General features: G+C 43.4%; 1 protein-coding gene across 1 annotated transcript in view; it reads left to right on the forward strand.

The window, feature by feature from the left end:
• The window catches only part of TBC1D9 (TBC1 domain family member 9), a 107487-nt gene that overhangs the window by 71489 nt on the left and 16635 nt on the right, over positions 1–19363 (forward strand). The gene's annotated exons all lie outside the window — the stretch shown is intronic.

Here is a 19363-nt window from a genome sequence, read left to right on the forward strand (position 1 = left end):
TATGGAATACTAAACAGGTGAGATTGAAACCATGTAACTTGATAGATGGGGTGTCTTAATCCAGTTTTACCCATATTTTACCAAACAACTTCTATCAAATAGACTACTTCTGAGGCATGCATTAAAGGGACTCTGTCACCAGTTTCTAACCCCCCCTTTTAAAACTATTGTTCTCTCCATGGTGCCCTTGTCATTACAAAGCTGTTGTTATAAGATAAATCCGCCGTGTAGTTTTGATAAAAATCGCTTTTATCTAACCTGTCAATCTTCTGGATAAGGTGCCCAGGGCGTTTCTGAAGGTCTGAATCTGCCGCTCTCCGCCGCCGCCGTTGGTGCCCAGCTCCTCCCATGATCCTTTCAGCGCCACCTCGATGTAATGAAATCCGCCTCCGGCTCTCCTCAGTGCCCCCTCCTCCTTTTCAAAGATCCCGCGCGTGCGCACAGGCCTGTGCCTGATGCGCCCGTGCGGACTTTTAGATTCTGCCTCGTTGAGCGAAACGCGCATTCGCGCGCGTTCGCGCATGTTCGTGCGCGCGCATGCGCACTTCGCTCAACGAGGCAGAATCTAAAAGTCCGCACGGGCGCATCAGGCACAGGCCTGTGCGCACGCGCGGGATCTTTGAAAAGGAGGAGGGGGCACTGAGGAGAGCTGGAGGCGGATTTCATTACATCGAGGTGGCGCTGAAAGGATCATGGGAGGAGCTGGGCACCAACGGCGGCGGCGGAGAGCGGCAGATTCAGACCTTCAGAAACGCCCTGGGCACCTTATCCAGAAGATTGACAGGTTAGATAAAAGCGATTTTTATCAAAACTACACGGCGGATTTAACTTATAACAACAGCTTTGTAATGACAAGGGCACCATGGAGAGAACAATAGTTTTAAAAGGGGGGGTTAGAAACTGGTGACAGAGTCCCTTTAACTATTTTAAAATTACATTTTTGCAGATTGAAAGGTAATTCATTACGCCGTTGCATATCAAATATGTGAAATTTGTACATCCTAGGCTATATTTGTCTTAAATTTGAGCCCTAGGTTTGCCATACATGACATGAAAGCTCCTGGAGTACATGTCAGACATATTCATAGGTCTCCACTCACCTGACGGAGGCCAAAAGAGTGCCGTTTTGTCCATGCTGTATAGAGGAGTCTACTATGTATTGGTATGGTATGTTTTTTATACAATGGGAGTCAATGGGCAACATGCAGTATATTAGTGTCATCCAACAGATGTATAAATTGGGCAATATTCCCAGCATATACGAGGGAACCCAAGTACCATGGGAACAGCAGTGATGAGAGCTCAGTGAGGTGAGTATTAACTCATTTAATTTCTTAAACCGTTAGTATCCCACTGCCAAACTTTTTATTTGGCTAAACGAAACTCTCCTGTGTTATCACAGTAGCCTACCTTATGGAAACAACCGCGTGATGTCACAGAAGCTTACTGAATGGAAACAACCTTGTGATGTCATAGAACCTAGCTAAATGGAAACAACTGTGTGATGTCACAGCAGCTTACTGAATGAAAGCAACCTTGTGATGTCACAGCAGCTTACTGAATGGAAACAACCTTGTGATGTCACAGCAGCTTACTGAATGAAAGCAACCTTGTGATGTCACAGCACCTAGCTAAATGGAAACAACTGTGTAATGTCACAGCAGCTTACTGAATGAAAGCAACCTTGTGATGTCACAGCAGCTTACTGAATGGAAACAACCTTGTGATGTCACAGCAGCTTACTGAATGGAAACAACCTTGTGATGTCATAGCACCTCGCTAAATGGAAACAACAGTGTGATGTCACAGCAGCTTACTGAATGAAAGCAATCTTGTGATGTCAGCAGCTTGCTGAATGAAAGCAACCTTGTGATGTCATAGCACCTAGCTAAATGGAAACAACAGTGTGATGTCACAGCAGCTTACTGAATGGAAACAACCTTGTGATGTCATAGCATCTAGCTAAATGGAAACAACAGTGTGATGTCACAGCAGCTTACTGAATGGAAGCAACCTTGTGGTGTAATACCTCCCAAGTGTCCCTATTTTTGACCCAAGTACCTCTGTCCCGCTTTGCTCCTTTTAAATGCTCCTCTTTTTGATCTGAGGTATAATTCACATTATTAAATTGACAATATTGACCCAGAGAGTCTACTATATTTCATTATTTAATACAATTTGGATTGTAGACATTTCCATATTTGGATAATTTTTGCGCTATTATGCGCTAAGACTAAAGTATTAAAGTGTATAGATAATCAGGAAAAATGGATCTTTCAAACAATGAACCATAAGTGTCCTTCTTTGACCCTCCCAAAAGTTGGAAGGTATGTGATATCATAGCACCTTAATGAATGGAAACAACCTTGTGATGTCACAGCAGCTTACAAAATCAAAACAACCGTGTGATGTCACAGCAGCTTAATGAATGGAAACAACCATGTGATGTGACAGCAGCTTACTGAATTGAAGCAACTTTGTGATGTCACAGCAGCTTAATAAACGGACACAACCTTGTGATGTCATAGTAACCTACCTGATTGAAAAAAATGTCATGCTATGACCATAGCCTACCTCCTTAAAACTCAATTGTGATATCAAAGAAGCATATTGAACATAAATGAATGTGTAAAGTTACAGCTTCATAACTGACTTAAAACCACTTATGATGTCAGAGCAGTGTACTTGACTGTGATGTCAAAGCAACTAAGGGTATGGTCACATGGGATGGAAAATACAATGGAAAACTCAGTTGAGTCGTTTGCAGCAGATTCATGGCAAAAACTGCAACACAAACCATGGCAACAAAATGTACAGATGAAACTCGAAAAATTAGAATGTCGTGCAAAGTTCATTTATTTCAGTAATGCAACTTAAAAGGTGAAACTAACATATGAGATAGACTCATTACAGGCAAAGCGAGATATTTCAAGCCTTTATTTGTTATAATTTGGATGATTATGGCTTACAGCTTATGAAACCCCAAAGTCTAAATTTTGAGGTACCCTTTGCTCAGGGTTTAGAAACATATAGAAATATAGAATGTGTCGGCAGATGAGAACCATTTGGCCCATCTAGTCTGCCCAATATACTGAATACTATGAATATCCCTTGGCCCTATCTTATATGAAGGATGGCCTTATGCCTATCCCATGCATGCTTAAACTCCTCCACTGTATTTGCAGCTACCACTTCTGCAGGAAGGCTATTCCATGCATCCACTACTCTCTCAGTAAAGTAATACTTCCTGATATTACTTTTAAACCTTTGCCCCTCTAATTTAAAACTGTCCTCTTGTAGCATTTTTTCTTCTTTTAAATATTCTCTCCTCTTTTATCTTGTTGATTCCCTTTATGTATTTAAAAGTTTCTCTCATATCCCCTCTGTCTCGTCTTTCTTCCAAGCTATACATGTTAAGGTCCTTTAATCTTTACTGGTAAGTTTTATCCTGCAATCCATGTACCAGTTTAGTAGCTCTTCTCTGAACTCTCTCCAAAGTATCAATATCCTTCTGGAGATATGGTCTCCAGTACTGAGCACAATACTCCAAATGAGGTCTCACTAGTGCTCTGTAGAGCGGCATGAGCACCTCCCTCTTTCTACTGGTAATGCCTCTCCCTATACACCCAAGCATTCTGCTAGCATTTCCTGCTGCTCTATGACATTGTCTGCCTACCTTTAAGTCTTCTAAAATAATGACTCCTAAATCCCTTTCCTCAGATACTGAGGTTAGGACTGTATCACTGATTTTATATTCTGCTCTTGGGTTTTTAAGCCCCAGGTGAATTATCTTGCACTTATCAACATTAAATTTTAGTTGCCAGATTTTTGACCATTCCTCTAGTTTTCCTAAATCCTTTTCCATTTGGTGTATCCCTCCAGGAACATCAACCCTGTTACAAATCTTTGTGTCATCAGCAAAAAGACACACCTTACCATCGAGGCCTTCTGCAATTTCGCTGATAAAGATATTAAACAATATGGGTCCCAGAACAGATCCCTGAGGTACCCCACTGGTAACAAGACCTTGGTCTAAATATACTCCATTGACTACAACCCTCTGTTGTCTGTCCCTCAGCCACTGCCTAATCCATTCAACAATATGGGAGTCCAAGCCCAATGACTGCAATTTATTGATAAGCCTTCTATGTGGGACAGTATCAAAAGCCTTACTAAAGTCTAGATAAGCGATATCTACTGCACCTCCGCCATATATTATTTTAGTCACCCAATCAAAAAAATCTAGAAGATTAGTTTGACATGATCTCCCTGAAGTAAACCCATGCTGTTTTTCATTTTTCAATTCATGGGATTTTAGATGTTTCTCAATCCTCTCCTTAAGTATGGTTTCCATTAATTTCCCCACTATTGATGTCAGACTTACTGGCCTATAGTTGCCCAATTCCTCCCTACTACCTTTCTTGTGAATGGGCACAACATTTGCTAATTTCCAATCTTCTGGGACGACTCCTGTTATCAGTGATTGGTTAAATAAATATCTTAATGGTTTTGCTAGTTCACCACTGAGCTCTTTTAATAGCTTTGGGTGTATCCCATCAGGCCCCTGTGACTTATTTGTATTAATTTTAGACAGCTGACTTAGAACCTCTTCCTCTGTAAAGACACATGCATCAAAAGATTCATTGGTCTTCCACCCTAACTGAGGTCATTTTCCTTAATTTTCCTTTGTAAAAACTGAACAGAAGTATTTATTGAGGCAGTCAGCAAGTTCTTTATCTTCTTCCATATACATTCCTTCTTTTGTTTTTAATTTGTTAATTCCTTGTTTTAGTTTCCTTTTTTCATTTATGTATCTGAGGAATGTCTTATCGCCTTCTTTCACTGACTGAGCTAATTTCTCTTCTGCCTGTGCTTTAGAAGCTCTTATAACTTGTTTGGCCTCTCTCTGCCTAACCTTATAAATTTGCCTGTCAGACTCGTGTTTTTTTTTTTTTTTTTTAATAATTACTAAATGCTATCTTTTTGTTTTTAATGATTTTGCCCACTTCTGCTGAGTACCACAGTGGTCTCTCCCTTTTTTTGCTTTTACTGACAAGCCTAATGCAATTATCTGTTGCCTTCAATTATGGATTTATTAGCTGACTAGAGTGTGACACTTTGAGCCTAGAATATTGAACCTTTTCACAAAATTCCAATTTTAAGCTGCATTAATGCAATTCCTTTTGATTTGCATTACTGAAATAAATGGACTTTTGCATGATATTCACATTTTTCGAGTTTCACATGTATGTATTACTTGCATTTTTTACCTCGGAAATGGCTGTGAGTGAAATCTGTGATGGAGATCCGCAGAATAAATTTCATGGTACAGATTTAAAATCTGCACTGCAGGCCATTTTATGTTACAGATTTTTTACATGGTTTGCGGATGAGATTTTAGACAATACACTTTGCTGGTACAGTACAATGCAGCAGATTTGCGACACAAAAATTTGTGGTAGCAAATCCGCTGTGTATCTGTCATGTGTGAACCTACCCGTACGTGACTTAAATGGGTCATCCAGCCGTTAATATTGATAATCTATCGTCAGTATAGGTCATCAATATCAGATCAGCTGAGGTCTGACACTTGGCACCCCCTCCGATCAGCTGTTTGTGGAGCTGTGGCAGGGGTGCACCACCAATGAGGCCAGGTGAGATGATCGCCTAAGGCAGTGATGGGCAAACTGCGGCTCTCCAGCTGTTGTAAAACTACAAATCCCATTATGCCCTGCTGTAGGCTGATAGCTAAGGGCAGACTGGGCATACTGGGAGTTGTAGTTTTACAACAGCTGGAGAGCCGCAGTTTGCCCATCCCTGGCATAAGGCAGCACAAGGTAGTGGCAAGAGGGAGGCAGTGGAAAGACCATGGGCAATGAGCCCTTTCATTGTGGAAATGCTTATCTCTACATATTCAATTGCATCGCTGTACTCAGGACAGAAATACAGTTGAATGCTGTGACAAAGCATGAGAGCAATGTCTCACCTGGCCCACCGTTTCCCAGAATAGGCTATAGTCCTAGTTCCTGTAGCCTATCAGAGGCCGGTGACATCATTATCGCACTGCCTGAGCCAGGCTGCATAGAGCTCCGGGCACAGACTAGAAGAGGTCCGTGTCTTGCGCTGCGTCAACACATCAGAATGGAGGTAATTTTCGGAGTTCATTATTTTTATTTGGCAGAATAGTGTTGGGCCACAATGCAGTGGGTGTCATTGTTTTGAAATTGAATAAAGCACTATGGTGACATTGCAGCTGTAAAAAGGAGCATTTTTGTACTGCACACATTATAAGGGGGCCACTATGGGGACGTTTGTTGTACTGGGGGCACAAATATTTTTTTTTTGCACTGATACAAGTTATAAGGGAGCATTTTTTTGTACTGGCACATAAGGGCACATATTTTGTACTTAGCGTACCAAGCATTTTTTGTACTGGCACACATTATAAGGGACCATTTTTGTGCTGTCACACATTCTAAGGTGGCCACTATGGGTACATTTCTACATGGGGTACTAAAAGTTTTTTTTTGTAAAGGCACACGTCATAAGAGAGCATTTTTGGTATTGGCACACATTGCAAGGGGGAATTATTTTACTGGCAACATTATAAGGGGTCAATTTTTTGTACTGGCACACGTTATAAGCGTATTTTATTGTATAGGCACACATTATAGTGGGAATTATTACTTCCGGGGGCAAAATGAGGGACATTATTACTGTTGGGTGCACTGTTACCACATAGTGTACTCTAGTAGAGAATGATTACTGTTGGTGGGACTTTTGGGAGGACTGTTACATTGGGAGGCACCCTGGCACAGTATCAGCTTAGCACAAATATTTTTGGCAGACACTAGCTAAAAGTTTCAGGGACAATATTTGCTGGGCAGTTATTTTAGGGCACTGTTTGGCAATAATTATTGAAGGGGAACTATCTGTACTATCGGGTAATATTATTTTAGGTGGGATTATCTGTTTCTGCAGTATAGTATTGGAAAGCACAGTATTAGAGGTGGCAGGATGGGGTGGCTGACAGGAATAATCATGGTGGTCTGGTCCGAAAGGAGAAGATAAAATAAGAAAATGTCTACATCAGAGGACACATCACTGGATGTAAGAGGTATGTGTGCTGTATTACCCTGTATGCTTTTTAGCTCTGTATGTAATGTTTTCCAAGTATGTCTTTAACAGTAGGCCTGAAGGGAAGGGGTTAGGTTAAGAAACTGGCTTGGTGGGAACGGGGGGGTGCCGTTTTAGTGTTCACCTCAGGCAGCAGAAAGGCTAGATACACCCCTGTGGTGTAGTGTAATTACAAGTGAAATGTGGCAAGAAAAATAGTTAAAGTGGCACTACACACTGATTTCCTCTTGTGAAACAGGTGGCCACTAAATAAGTGGCCGAGATGTGTAAATTCGCAGCGGTGCTCCACTGTATAAACTGGGTATGAAACTGTGGTGTATAGCTTTAAGAAAAAGCAAAGAAAGTCCAGTGGCACTCACCATTAGTTGCGGTTCTTCTTTATTGTATATTCCAAATGAGGATACATGTGAAAGAACACAGACGGCAGCGGGGGGGGGGACACGTACCTGCAGTGCAAAGGAATAGCGTCGATGGCCGTTTCGCGCGTATAGCATGTCAGCGGCAAGAGAATGCCTGCTTTTAAACATGTGTGCACACCCCTTGTCTGATATCACTGGGCGGCGCCCAGCCGTGAGGTCAGACTAGGGTCAAAGGTGTGTTCACCATACAGAAGCTATCTGCATTAATTAAAAACAGAAACATGTATATGGAAACATAAATCATAGCAATTCTACAGGAATACTCCCATGTCTATTTTCTCATTTAATCCCAAGGGACCCATGGCATCGGTGCGCAGTATCCACCTGCTTTCCCTTCTAAGTAGCTCCCGATGCCTGTCTCTGCCCTGGGGCGGGTTCTTTACGATCGCAATACCTGCAAACCTGAGTTCTTCACTTCTTCCCCCATGATCATGGTTTACATGATGTATGAGGCGCGGACAGCCCTTTTTAGAGGTGAGGGAAGCAAGATGTTCCTTTATTCTCTCATTAAGACTCCTTATTGTTTTACCTATATAGAACCTGCCACACATACAAAGTATAAGGTAGACTACAAATCTACTTCTGCAAGTAATCAAGGTATTCACTGTGTGCTGTACACCCCCGAATATAAAAATTTCCTATTGTCGGTTAAACTTGCAGCATGGGACAATTTCCTCAACGGCGGTTACCCGTGGGACACCACCCCCGCAGCCAAGTTTCCGTTTTTTCCTCCTGAAAGCGACTACGGACTAATCTGTCCTTTAGTGTATGGCACTTCCTGAATGTTACTATCGGATGGGTGCCTCTGATGTCACTTAGACTCTCGTCATTTATTCCCAGTTGTCTCTTATGGTTTTCTTTATTTGATCAGCTAGGGGGCTAAACTTAGAGCAAAACACGCAAGGATTTTTATTTTTCTGTGTTGTTATATTTAGAGCCTGTTCTATTTTTGGTTTCTTTTTGAAGCCCAGATGAGTGACCCTCATCATTGCATCATTCAGGAGACTACTAGGGTACCCCCTGGACAGTAAGCGATTTCTTAGGTCCAGAGCCTGCTTTCTATGATTTTCATCCCTTTTGTTGATGCGTCTCAACCTGACAAATTGTCCGTAAGGGACTGCTTTTTTCACACTAAGTGGATGGTAGCTAGCATAATGTAGCAGCGAGTTGGTGGCCGTGGGCTTACGATATCCCTCAGTCACCAACTCGCCATCCCTAGCAGATATGAGTACATCTAAAAATTCAAGCTGTAGGCCCCCAAACTTGTATGTAAACACCATGTTCATGTCATTTGTCTGGTTGAGATGCTCAACAAACTGTTTAAAGGTGTTTTCCGTGTCTGACCATACAATAAGTATGTCGTCCACGAATCTGTGGTATGTTTGTATGTATAGGAGGAAAGGGTTTGTGACTGAATAAATGTACCTGTCCTCAAACCTAGCAAGGTACAAATTTACAAAAGTACATGCAACTGGCGTGCCAATTGCTGTCCCAAACTTTTGCCTGTACCACGCATCCCCAAACATGAAGGCATTATGTTTAAGGACTAGTCCCTAAAGGCTTCACTCTTGTCTGTGTTGCCCAAAATTTCTGCTATAGCTTTTATGCCTTCATCCTGTGGAATGCGCGTGTACAGGCTTTCAATGTCAAGGGACACTAATCGATAGTTCCCCTGCCACTGCACGGACTGCAGTGCCACGAGTAAATCGTCAGTGTCCCTCAAATACGACGATACATGCCATACCATGGGTCTGAGCAGCCAATCGAGGTACTTGAAAAGTGGTTAAGTCACTGACTCAATCCCTGAGACTATGGGTCTGCCCGGGGGCTGAGTCAGCGACTTATGCACCTTGGGCACAAAATACCAAGTGGGTTTCTTTGGAAAGAGTGGTAATAATTTTTCAGCTACCGTACGTGACAATACATTGAGCTCTACATATTTAGTTAGGAGACTCCTTAAGAGGCCCTGTGTTTTAAACATGGGGTCAGACCGCAATACTTCATATGTTTGCGTGTTCCCCAGCTACCTGTGAGCTTCACTTAGGTAGTATTCCCTGGTCATGAGAACCACGTTGCCCCCCTTGTCCGGCGGTTTAACAACTATATTATTTTGGCTTTGTAGCCACTTCCTTTACATCTATGTTTTTGTGTGCCCCAGGGTATGCCAGGACTTTAATTCCCTCTAGCACCCTACGTTGAAAGATGTCTATGCTGTTACCGGCGGGCAAGGGGGGATTAAACGTGGATCCCACACCCCCTCTAAAATCTTCTCCTGTGGTGGAGTGCCCAGAGGGGATTCAGTCATCCATTCCAAGCAGGATATTTCCATAGGGTTGAAGTCGGCGGTCATATTAAACCCCAATGGTCCTTTGGCCGCTGGCTTCTCACCCTCACCTTTCTCCCGACTACTGCATGGTACCTTGCTAAAAACCTTTTCAGGTTTAGTTTTGTCACAGATTTGAACAAATCAACCTCAAACCCGACTGGGTCAAACTGCTCCACCGGGCTGTAATTAAGGCCCCGGTTGAGGACTTTCTCATAGTCTGGTGGTAGCTCGGAGCCAGTCAGGTTGATGACCAGATTGTATGGAGTAGTGTCTTCTTCAATTATCATCTCCAAGAGCACTGCAGGTACGTGTCCAACCGCTGCCGTCTGTGTTCTTTCACATGTAACCTCATTTGGAGTGTAATTACAAGTACTCGCTCTATTCACTTGAATGGAGCGAGTACTTGTATTACAATGCACTTCCGAGACAAAGTGCAGTGTAATGAAGAGGAAGCCTCGCTCGCTTGGAGCGCCGATTCATCTTCAAACAGCTGATCGGCAGGGGTTCTGGGTGTCGGACCCCTGCCAATCAGATATTGATGACTTATCCTGAGGAGAAGTCATCAATATTAATGGCAACCCCTTTAAATGATGCAACATGAGCTTGCATGATTGAAGCGGAGTCCTATCCAGTGCACTATTTTGGGATGCTTATTACTTATTCATTAACTTTCCTTAACTCTTCCTGAGAGAATGAAAAAAGCACTAATTCGGCCATTTTTTTATGTTTTAAATTTTGTGCCATTCACCATCGTGTGGTATAAATTACGTTACCTTTATTATGCAGGTCAGTATGGTTATGACAATACCAAATTTAGATCTTTTTTATGTTTTACTATTTTTACACATGAAAAAATGTATACCCTCTTCCTTTTGTGGTTATCCTATTTCACATCAGAAAATAGTGTATGTGCAGATCGTTGATGCAACTGCCCACAGTGGGTATTGTACGGCACATGCCTGGGTATGGCGGTGATGTGCGCAGGAGCAGGATTTCAGGAGCAGAGACAGGACGCTGGGCTGGCTTACAGAAAGACAGAAGATGGGCACTTGCATCTATAGAAAATGCCTCTGAGCACTTACAAGCTCATTAGCACATCACTTCAAAGTTCGTTTTTTTTCAGCATCACAGACGCAGACAAGGGAATCAAGTACCATTTGTGAACTGCGTAAATGAACCACAGTGCGACTGAGGCAGTTTGAGTTGAGAAAATAAGGGTACTTTCACACTTGCGGCAGAGGATTCCGGCAGGCAATCTGGACGCAAAAGGTTGCATTTGTGAGACGGATCCGGATGCAGATCCGTCTCACAAATGCATTGCAATACCGGATCTGTCTTTTACATGCTGCGGTATTTTCTCCGGCCAAAAAATGTAAGAGGGACTGAACTGATGCATCCTGATGCATACTGAACGGATTGCTCTCTATTCAGAATGCATTAGGATAAAACTGATGCTTTTTTTTTCCGGTATTGAGCCTTTAGGACGGAACTCAATACCGGAAAACAAAAACGCTAGTGCGAAAGTACCCTTAGTTGACAGATAATTCTGATCCTCTGTAGGGAAGAAAACACTTATTGCATGATGTAACCTACTTTTCCTATATAACATGTATAGCAGAAAGTTGATGATTATACTGATTCTATCCAGTCTACGAGCTGGTTGAAGCCAGATTATTCAGACTTTGCTCCTTGTTTTCTTCTGTCTATTCTCTACGCCCTATGATAAAATTCAATTGCAAATGTGAACCTGTCAGACTCGGCTGCAATAATGAGCCTGTTGTGTCACATAAGACATCGGTGCAGGATGTGAGGCCTGTCCCTCAAGTGCCCTCTTGTATAAAACAGCGCCTTGAAAACTGTGCAGTGACATACACGTTTCTAGCAGTCCATAGCCTTAATTTTTTTCTTGTTTCTTAAAGGGGTTGTCCGGGTTCAGAGCTGAACGCGGACATACCCTTATTTTCACCCCGGCAGCCCTCCTGAGCCTGGCATCGGAGCATCTCATGCTCCGATGCGCTCCCGTGCCCTGCGCTAGATCGCGCAGGGCACAGGCTCTTGTGTTTTCAATAACACACTGCCGGGCGGTAACTTCCGCCCGGCAGTGTGTTCAGTGACGTCACCGGCTCTGAGGGGCGGGCTTTAGCTCTGCCCTAGCCGTTTTACTGGCTAGGGCAGAGCCAAATCCCGCCCATCAGTGCCGGTGACGTCGCCGGGCTGCCTGTCAGCCCCATAGAGAGCCCGGTATGTCACCGGAACTCAGAAAAATGCCTTTGCCCTGCGCGATTTAGCGCAGGGCAAAGGAGAGCATCGGAGCATGAACTGCTCCGATGCTCATGTCAGGGGGGCTGCCTGGGTGAAAATGGAGGGATGTCCAGGTTCAGCTCTGAACCTGGACAACCCCTTTAACCAGAACATGCTGGAGCATTACAGCTTAAACAATAATTAGAATTTAAAGGGAACCTGTCACCGGGATTTTGTGTATAGAGCTGAGGACATGGGTTGCTAGATCGCCGCTAGCACATCTGCAATACCCAGTCCCCATAGCTCTGTGTGCTTTTATTGTGTTAAAAAAATGATTTAATACATATGCAAATTAACCAGAGATGAGTCCTGTATGTGAGATGAGTCAGGGACAGGACTTATCTCAGGTTAATTTGCATATGTATCAAATCTGTTTTTTGACACAATAAAGGCACTGTCACGACCATGTTTATGGCCGTGACTCCTTGGGAGCCGCATACAGTTGCCCGCGGTTTGGGTTGTAGTGTCAACCGCAGCGGGAGGCATATTGTTGTTGGCCTCAAGTGCGGTTGCCGCGGACAACAGCTATGTGTGCGGTTCCCTTGGAGTTGTGTGCGCGTTTGTATGCACTTTGGTATGTCTGTGTGCACTCTGTGTTATGTGTGGTGTGCACTCACATCTTCCCCTCACTGTGGTTGCCCGTGGCAACGTTTGGTCGTTGTGTACATGTGGTGGCAGTGTCCCGGCCTTCGGGCTGACTCCCAGGACATGAGTGCCACCCATGTCGTTGCCAGCGGCCACAGCCACAGTGTGTGCTGGTTTTGGACACTTCCCCTTTAAGTTGTGTTTTCCCTTCTGTGGTTTTGGAAGGGTTAACTCCCTTTCTGTGTGTGTGAGTCACGGGGTGTGTCTGATTGTTGGGTGTGGCCTCTTGGCCCTATAAAGTCTCAGTTGTAGGCAGTAGCCAGAGAGGGTGCTTCAGTCGTGCTGGCTGGAGACATCCTCCTGGTTACTTACCAACTGCCAGTGGGGGCCATCCTTCTGGTCATAGCAAAATAATATCTCGTTTGGTGTCTTGAAGATGTGTTTGGTTTTATGCTTGTTTATTGCACCTATGGTCCTGGGTTCCCGTGTGATGTGTGTTGTGTGCTGAGTTCTGTTGTCTGTGGGCAGTACTTCCACATGGGTTCCAGGCTTTGTTGTCTGTGGCAGGTAAGTGTTATGTTTGTGGCAAGTACCTGCCATTGCCATAGGTTGTACTTGTTCTCCCTTCCTTGCAGCTTGGCCAGTGAGACTCCTGTTCCTCCGTATCTAGAAGGAACAGGTTGTCTTACCCTGACTCCTAGTCCAGGGACTGGTCGGAGGGTGAGTTAGGGCTCCGAGGTTCCTGAGCATGGGTCCTCCTACCTTAAAGGTTGGCCCATGCAGCTAGGAGTTAGGGTCAGGTTAGGGACGCGATAGGAGGTGACCTGCTCCCTAATCCTGTTGTCCTGGTCAAGCAGCGACCATCCTCAGCCGTGACACACACAGAGCTATGGGGACTGGGTATTGCGGATGTGCTAGTGGCGATCTAGCAACCCATGTCCTCAGCTCTATATCCAAAATCCCGGTGACCGGTTCCCTTTAATAAAATGTTGAACTTTAGAAAATCTTCAGCTAGTAAATAGTTGTAAGTGTGCCGCCACCATAAGTGTATAACTGTTATGGTGGCGGCCCATGCCTGCCGCTCCTCCTGGCAGGCATGGTTGCTGCTCTGCTCACCAAACCCTCCGCTCTTGTAGTTTGGCAGTCCAGACTCATCGGTCCTTCCCTCCCTCATCCCAGCGTGCCCAGCCTCCTGAGTTGTATTATCCTCTTCTCACAGGCTGCAGCCTGCAGCATGCTTCCGGCCAGCAACACCTCCCTGCGTGTGAGACAGAAGCTTCTCCTCGGCTCTTAAAGAGCCAGCACTTGCGCAGCCTGATCTTCACTAATCAACGACTGTCAGTCCTGGGGTATTTTGGACACCTTCTCCTGTGGGAATGTGCCTGAGCAATAGGTTCGCTAGCCTGCTAGTATCCTGCGAAGGTGTGTTCTTCCATTGTCTGCTCCTATACTGATTCTGCCCATTTCCTGGATTGTGACCATTCGATGCCTGATATGACCTGTCCCTGATTTCCGTATTGAGCCCCACTGCCTGCCATGACCTCGGACTGTTTTAACATGTTACACGTACTCTGCTTGCCTGACCTTGGACCATTTACCATATTGCATGTATTCTGCCTGCCCTGACCTTAGCCTGTCCCTGACTACGATTTTCATGGCCCCCTCTGTATCCTGCATTGGTGTCTTTGACCACTGTGCATCAGCTGTCAATCATACAGAGACTACTACAGGAGGTAGAAGCCTGTTGGTTCCCCTGCAGCGAAGTCCAGATCTCTATTCAGGGGCTAAAGGATGAAAACCAGGGGACTGCCTAGATAACCCACTTAGGAGTAGCCAAATGTTAAATCTGTTGGTTGACACAGTGGTACCACACCCACTGCCGTAACAATAAGTTTTAGTTATAAGTATTTTGGCTATACAATGGAAAAAAAAAAGTCCAACAACCAGAAGCTCCCGAAGTGCAAGTGGAAGCATGTACCTAGGTGGCTTTCTTGTTCTTTAGAATTATCCAAAGTTCAAGAAAACTGCACTGGATACAGAACTTTTGTTGCAAAAAATTCCCATAAATAATGCATACAGCATACCATAATCGGAGTGATGATTCGCCAGATCAGCTAGAATGTCAAGAGGCTTATTCCCCTCATTATGACATTTCTGTACGTAGCGGTCTTCTATGGTACAATCTATGTGGCAATATCCTTTGGACTATGGGCATTGAGCACTACAGGCAACTACTACTTATTTGTTATGAAATGGTGTACAGTTTTAATGTACTTGGTCTTAAAAAATACACCAGGTGGCTGCCTGGTGTAGGATGCAACTTTTTTGTGACGTTTCTGCGACAGTACATGTGCCATAATCTAGGTCTAATGTCACCTGTAGCTCTTAAACATAGACCACTGTGAAAAGTGCCAAGAATCGTGAAATGTTGCAATTGCCATGACTTGCAACTTTTTTACGCCACAAAAATGACATCTGTTTTCATAAATGACCCCCTGTGCGAATACAAATTCATATAAAGAAAAAATTTTGCAGCAAAAGCTTAATGCATCTGATGCAGTTTTTCTCGAACTAAGGAAAATTTTGTCAGAGAAGTTGGTTCTTAACATTCACCTAAAGTGGCAGCTCCTAAAAAGTTTTATTTGTAAAAATTAGCTAAAATTAAATGCTAAATATCAAGTACAATCTGTACTGCATTACTTTTTATAACCTTATTCTCTGCAATAAAATGCTATTGATTTATAGTTAATGATACTGGAAGGAAAAAAAACTGTAATCGAGTGTTCATGTACCACAGCCAGTCTTCGGGCAAGATTTCAGAAAATTCACTGTTAAAATGTCATATTCTTATTAAAACTGAAGGTGATACACTCTCCAGATCTTGACATAGTTCTGTTGCCTATTGGTGTGTAAGCCCTTGTGTGGTAAAATAGGTTATTGCTAGAATCTGTATACATGATTTTTTTTTTTTTTTTTTTTATGTAATGTCTCCCTTACATTAGCCAGTCAAGGATTCAAATTTCTCAGCAAATTCAATACAATACAAATCCCAAGCCCAGGGACCATGGGCGCCAGAACAATTTTAAAATCTGGGACCCCATCAACACATGGCTAGGATGTGTGAGAACCAATAGTATTTCTACGGTCTGTAGAGACATATGACCCCCCTTCCCTGACCCCCCAGGCCATGAATACAAATTACCACCACATAGTGAATATCACCATACTGAAACTGAATAAAAACCATGGTACTAAGACCAAATACTACCTTACAGTGGCCATATGGTGGTAAATACTAGTTCTACACAAGCACCCTGCAAGCTATATAAGTGATTACAGTACAGTCATATCCAGTAATGTCTCTGATTGGATTTGTTTCCTTTGCTTATTCTTCTCCAACCAGTCAAGACCACCATGAATACTTTTTTCAGCCATGATTTGTGCCTGCAGAGTGTAATGCACAGACATATTTTTTTTATTTGCCGTTATCCTCCACCCTTTTTCCCCCACCTCTACACTTGTCATCCATAGTGCCCCAGATGGTAATAATGTTCCTCCACTGGAGCGGAACACAATAATAACAGTAGTAATGCCCCATACAAGAATATTCCCCTTTTGTGCCCCATTGAATTAAAATGTGGCCCCATTGTGCCCCCATGCAGTGATTATGTGCTTCCAATGTGCCTCCATACAATAATAATGTTCCCTAATATGTGCCCCAACAACAGTGTAAACCCAGTTCATGCCCCTATATGACCACTTTCATGCACACCAATTAAAACCCCAAAAAATGGAAATTCGCCTAATTTCCCACAGAAAGAAAATGTTGAGCCAAGAGAAGAGGTAAGGAAGGGCCCAATTAGATCCGTCACAAACACTGGGCATATACTACAATACTGCTTGAGTATTTTTTTGAACCCTTTAGAATTTTCTATATTTCTGCATAAATTTGACCTAAAACTACATTATATTTTCACACAAGTCCTAAAAGTAGAGAATGATAACTAAATCAAACAAATTAGTCAAAATATTAGACTTGGTCATTTATTGAGTAAAATGATCCAGTGTCTGTGGGTGGCAAACGTATGTGAACCCTTATAAGTAGCAGATAATTTGAAGATACAATTAGGTGTTTACAATCATCTGAAGGCTCAGAAACAGACATTAAGTCAGGAAAGGTAAGTTTATGAGACAAAGCCACTATAGAGGTAACAGGTCGTATGTCTTCTATAGTAACTGCAGTGTTGTCCACAAGCCCATAGTGGCCTCGTAATTCCCACAGCTCCTCCTCAGATGTGCGCTGTCTCTTTGGCAGACTGTCAGAATTTTTTTTAAAGCTTGTTATATAAAAAAAGAAGATACAAGGGTTAAAAGGGTAAGACTATGTAACAAGACTGTGGAGTCAGCAAATGGAGCGTACAAAGTGAACAGAAAGAACGATTTATATAGTAATTCCGTTGGCAATTCCTACTATTGCTCAATTCTTATCTGCAGTACTGTACAGATAAGATAGAAGATAATATGAGGGTATGATAATAAGCTAGGGATAATTCTGAATAAGACCTTTATCATTTATACAAACATCCAGCCATCACTTAGTCCAGTGGTGGCGAACCTATGGCGCGCATGCCAGAGGGGGCACTCAGAGCCCTCTCTGTGGGCACATGCGCAGAGCCCGACTATAGGAAGGCAGGCCTGGACTGGCAAGCTGGGGGCCAGCCAGTCTGCTCTTTAAATGTGAGGCATAGTAACGTGTCTTGGCTGGCGGCACGTCCACCTTCCACTAGCTCTGTGTGGGCCGTCGGCAACATTGTCGTGTGCAGGAAGGAGTGCTAACGTTGGCACATCAGACACTCTGTGGCACTTTGGGCTCCCCCTGCAGCCTCCCATACAGTTGGACCCCTAAGTTGACATAGGTACGCCTCAGTCCTCAGGCCTGTATAGAGATTCCATATTATGGAGGTCCTCTATGGGAGGATGATGTATGTAAGAAGATGATGAGCTATGTATTATACTGCTCTGTATATGGAATCTATTTACAGGGCAGTGTAATACATAGGTCGTCATCATGGCACCAATCCGCTGTGTAGCCATTTTATGTTTGGGGGCTAGCGAGGTTTTTGTGCCAGGGCTGCTTTTAAGTCCTGTCCGGCCCATCTTAATGTGTGAGTTGTTTTTTCTAAACTAAAACCTCAGTATTCAGGTTAAATTGCCGTGTTGGCACTTTTAGATAATAAGTGGGTTTTGGGTTGCAGTTTGGGCACTTGGTCTCTAAAAGGTTCGCCATCACTATCTTAGACCTTCACAAAGGACAATGTGGTACTTTTTTTTTTTAGGAGTTACCAAGAATCTATTTAAACAAAGACTCTATTCTTATGTATACAGCGGACTTATAGTTATAAATCTTCTATATTCTTGTTAAAGGAAATATCCTTGCTGGTCCATGGCAGAAAATGAAGGTCAAGGGGTTATACACGGAAATATATTGATCCTTAGGATATCAGATCAGTGAGGTTCTAACTCCCAGGATCAGCTGTTAGAAGAAGCTGGCCTCTCCGAGAGCACTGCAGCCTCTTCCCGGGCCAGTGAAGTCACTGTACATCGATCACGTGGCCTAATTGCAGCTCAGTTCCATTCAAGTTAATGAAGCTGAGCTGCAATACTAAGCACAGCCGTTATACAATGTGTGGCACTCTGTATTGAAAGCTGCCAGGAGGAAGCAGTGCTTACCTGAGTTCCGGTGAGCACCAGGTCTTCCTGATGCAGCTGATCGTCGGGGGTGCTGGGACTCAGACCACCACTGATGTGATAAATATGACCTGCTTGATGATAGGTCCTCATTATATTTTCCAGAAAAAAAACCTTTAAGGGGTTATCCAGTTCTTTCAAGTTAATGGCCTATTCTCAATTAGATTAGTGGGGTTCAACTCTTGGCATTCCAGCTGAGCTGCTGTTTGAAGAGGCCACCAATTTAATATTGAAGGCCTATTCTAAATCTGAAGCATATCTGCTCTGTGTGAAGATTGCCTTATAGAGCAAAACATCTCTTTCAATAGAAACTCTGTAGTTGGCCCACAAACAACATTTATCACCTATGCACAGGATAGGGTGTGAAGGTATGATTGTTGGGTCTGACCACTGAGACCCCCACAAGTCATGAGAATGGGGGCCCTGAAACCGCCAGGTAAATAAAGCAGCAGTGCACATGCATAACCACCCCTCCATCCACTTCTACTGCTCTACTCACGCAGGGGAGTCAAGAGCCCCGGTTCTTGTGTTTGGAGGAGAACGTAGCAGTTACACCTGCAGTTATCATACATTTATCACCCCTCGTATGAATGGGCTAAATATGTTGTTTGTGGGTCAACTCCTTTAGTAGAAGAGACAAATCAGGCTAATATTTAGGTATTATTATTTATTTGCTCATATTGTTAAATGGCACCGACATATTCCACAGCAGTATACAGTCACATATAAGAATAAAACAAAATAAAACAGCACCTCATGTGCAGTATCGCCTTGATAACATAAAAATATATAGTGCTTATTGCGCTTACCGAAAACTGTTGTGAAGAGTCACAACAGATATGTGAGC

This window comes from Bufo gargarizans, chromosome 1 (genome assembly GCF_014858855.1).
Source record: "Bufo gargarizans isolate SCDJY-AF-19 chromosome 1, ASM1485885v1, whole genome shotgun sequence".
NCBI lineage: Eukaryota > Metazoa > Chordata > Amphibia > Anura > Bufonidae > Bufo > Bufo gargarizans.